This window comes from Asparagus officinalis, chromosome 3 (assembly GCF_001876935.1).
Source record: "Asparagus officinalis chromosome 3, Aspof.V1, whole genome shotgun sequence".
NCBI classification, from domain to species: domain Eukaryota; kingdom Viridiplantae; phylum Streptophyta; class Magnoliopsida; order Asparagales; family Asparagaceae; genus Asparagus; species Asparagus officinalis.
In genome coordinates, this window is record NC_033796.1 from 71,984,639 (window position 1) to 71,988,680 (window position 4,042).

Here is a 4,042-nt window from a genome sequence, read left to right on the forward strand (position 1 = left end):
CAGCTTATTGCTAAGAGGATTGCTAATAATTGGAAATGGTTCTCTAATGCTAACAGTTCTAAAAAAGCCAGGATGTTGATTTTATGGGAGCCTAATATCCTGGACATCTAATGTGCTAGTATTTCAGCTCAGCAAATAACTTGTGCTGTCAAGTCCATTGATGGAAGGTTAGGTTGTTTCATTTATTTCATCAGTTTATGGATACAACCATATGGAAGCTAGAAAGGAATTGTGGTAAGAATTATCCCATATTCAACAAACTATTGGAAATATGTCTTGGCTTCTTTGTGGTGATTTCAATGCCATGATTAGCAATGAGGAAAAAATAGGTGGTGTTATGCTTACTGATGTTGAAATTGGAGATTTTAACCAATTTATTGATGATTGCCATCTATCCCACCTTAAAACTATTGGATGTTTCTTTACTTGGAATAATAAACAAGACCCTATCATAAGGGTTTGGAGTAGATTGGACAGGGCACTTGTTAATGATATCTGGTTACAAGACTATAACTCAAGTCGTGTTGAGTTCTTACTTTCAAGTTTTTTTGATCATTCCCCTGCTCTTGTATATATCTATGAGGACGGTGTACAAGGAAAAAAATCTTTCAAATTCTTTGATATGTGGACCAAGCATGCAAATTTTCTGCCTACAGTTTCTTTCATATGGCAAACCTCCATTGAAGGGCATAAAATGTACACAGATTATACTAAGCTCAAACTTCTGAGGAAGGCTCTGAAAGATCTTAACAAAAGATACTTCTATAATATTAGTGAGCATATTCTTAGAGCAAAACTGGAGCTGGAAAATGTTCAAAAATCTATCCAACTGGACCCCCTCAATTCCACTCTCATAAGTCATGGAAAAAGTTTGTTTTGCTTCTTATAATAAGATCCTTGATTGTGAATTATCTTTTTATCAATAAAAAGCAAGAATTGCCTGGTGTTTGAAAGGAGATAGATGTACCAATTTCTTTCACTCTGTTATCAAAACAAACAGGCATCATAATATAGTGATGGTCCTCTACAATAGCATGGGTGATAAAATCACTGATGGAGAAGGAATTGTCAAGGAACTAATCTCCTTTTATACTAGCTTGATGGGTACTGCTATTTCAACTTCCAGTCTTGATTCTGACATTATTCAAAGTGGCCCATGTCTTATAGAAAATCAAGCCAGTTGCTTGTCTAATCCAGTTACAAAGGAAGAGATCAGAAATGCTATATTTTCAATGCCTGGCAATAAGGCCCCATACCCTGATGGTTACAATGTCTCCTTCTACAAATCTGCATAGCCAATTATTGGTGATGAAGTCACTCTAGCTATTGAAGAGATTTTCAAAACTAGTAAACTGCTGGGTGCAATTAATTCTACCTCCATTTCCCTCATTCCAAAGGTACCATGTCCCAAAACTCCCTCAGATTTTAGACCAATCTCTTGTTGCAACTGCCTATACAAGTTTATTTCAAAAATACTTGCAAATAGAACTCAATCTGTTATGCGACTCATTATCAGTGAAGCTCAAAGTTCTTTTGTAAAGGGAAGGCAAATTACAAGCAATATTCTTCTAGCACATGAGCTTGTGAAGAACTATAATGGGAAGCATTTATCACCTAGGGCAATGTTAAATATTGACATAAGGAAAGCTTTTGACACTATTTGTTGGGATTTTCTGGAAAAAATGCTCAATGGACTGGGATTCCCTAGTGTCTTTACAGGATGGATAATGACATGTATCTCTTCCCCTAAATATTCCATCTCTCTTAATGATACTCTTCATGGTTACTTTAAAGAAGCTAGAGGTTTAAGACAGGGAGACCCTCTCTCCCCTTACTTGTTTATAATTGGTATGGAGTATCTCTTTAGAAATCTGAATATGTTGAAGCATGATAGAAAGTTCAAGTTTCACCCAAAGTGTGGAGAGCTAAAGATCACTCATCTCTCATTTGCGGATGACCTTCTTATTTTCAGCAAAGGAGATCTATATTCAATTCAAAAATTACATCAGTGTCTCAATAACTTTGGAGCTACATCTGGACTAGAAGCAAATCTTTCTAAATGCTCTATTTTTTATGGAGGTGTTGAAGACTCCGTTAAAAGTTCAATTACAATCTACTGGGTATACCTAAGGGAGTCTTGTTGGCCTTCTTGTTTTGATGATGTTTAACAAACAATTTACTTCTAATGTTGTTTGTCTAGTGTTTGTATTTTCGTATTTATTCTAGGCAAACAACGAGTTGGAGGATGGATGGAATTGCGCTTCAACGATCATATCCAATGGAGGTTGGAGGAATTATGGTTGAAGCTACGCTATTCAAGTTAAAGATACAAGTTCAAGCTTCATCCGTAAGTGTACCAAGATAGAGCTTCGTTGAAGATCAAGATTACTTGGGTAACATTTAGTTTAGGTTTTATATTATGTGTGTTAGTGCCTTAAGCTCAATCATATATACACACACGTATTTGGTTTATATATATATATATATATATATATATATATATATAGGGTAAAATTGGAACAATTCACTACATTAATGGTGGCTGGCAACATTGAAAACTGGAGATAATGATTACAACACGTCCTCTCTCTCCAAAATCACAGCAACTCTCTCTCTCTGTCTTCAACATCTCCCTATCCACGGTCTTCTTCAACCTTCGTCTTCAACCTTCATCTTCAACCACTGTCTTCAACCTTTGTCGTCGTTAAATTATTTTGACGCTTTAATGGTAAGTTTATGAAATTTGTTTGATTTTTCGTCTAAAAGTTTTAGTTCTAACCTTAAAGATCGTAGCTTTTTTGTTGTAAAAGGTGAAATATTTCACCTTTTAGTCTGAAAAGTTTTTTGTTTTTTGAAGAAACCAGTTGAAAAACGAAGACACGCATGAGTGAATCTAGATTCACTGCAGTGAATCTCGATTCACAACAGTGAATCCAGATTCAGTATGTGAGGTGTTTGTTTTTTACCATAAAAATCGTAATTTTTTGCTGTAAAAGGTGAAATCTTTTCATGGTTTAAAATTTTATAGCTTGTTTTTTACCATAAGTTTCTTATTCTTTTTGTTTAAAATTTTATAGCTTATTTTTTACCATAAGTTTCTTATTCTTTAATATAATCCAGATTCAATGGAGTGAATCCAGATTCAATGGAGTGAATCCAGATTCACTCCAGCGAAAGCTTGGATGGTTAGGATGGTTTTTAATGAATTGTTGAAGAAATAAATGCATGTGCTGTAATTTCGAAGAAATAAACTCATGAGTGAATCTAGATTCACTGTAGTGAATCCAGATTCAATTATGTGAGGTGTTTGTTTTTTACCATAAAAATCGTAACTTTTTGCTGTAAAATGTGAAATCTTATCATGGTTTAAAATTTTAGAACTTGTTTTTTACCATAAGTTTCTTATTCTTTTTGTTTTTTATTTTTACAGATTTGCTATTTTTGATAACGAGTTTCAGTCCAGTGAATCTGGATTCAATTCAGTGAATCTGGATTCACTCCAATGAATCGAGCTTCAATATAATCCAGATTCAATGGAGTGAATCCAGATTCACTCCAGCGAAAGCTTGGATGGTTAGGATGATTTTTAATGAATTGTTGCTGTGCTCTTCATGCGAAGATGGAAGATCAAAGCTTGATAGAAGATGGAAGTGAGTTACAGAGAGCAGGAAGTGAGTTAGAGAGAGAAATGGGGAAATGGAGAACTCAACAGAGAAGCATTAATGTTGCCAGCCACCATTAATGTAGTGAATTGTTCCACGTGTTGTATTTTTGGTTTCCAATGTTGCCAGCCACCATTAATGTAGTGAATTATTCCAATTTTACCCTTTTCACATTAATGATGTGTATTAAATTTGTCTATATTTACAATTCTGCCATTGAAATGTAGGCCATTGGATTAGATAGATTGGAGGGTTAGGATTGGTTTTTAGTTCTCTAGGTTTTTATTAGAACCTCTCCCTATATATATATATATATATAGATATATATGTGTGTGTGTGTGTGTGTGTGTGTGTGTGTGTGTGTGTGTGTGTGTGTGTGT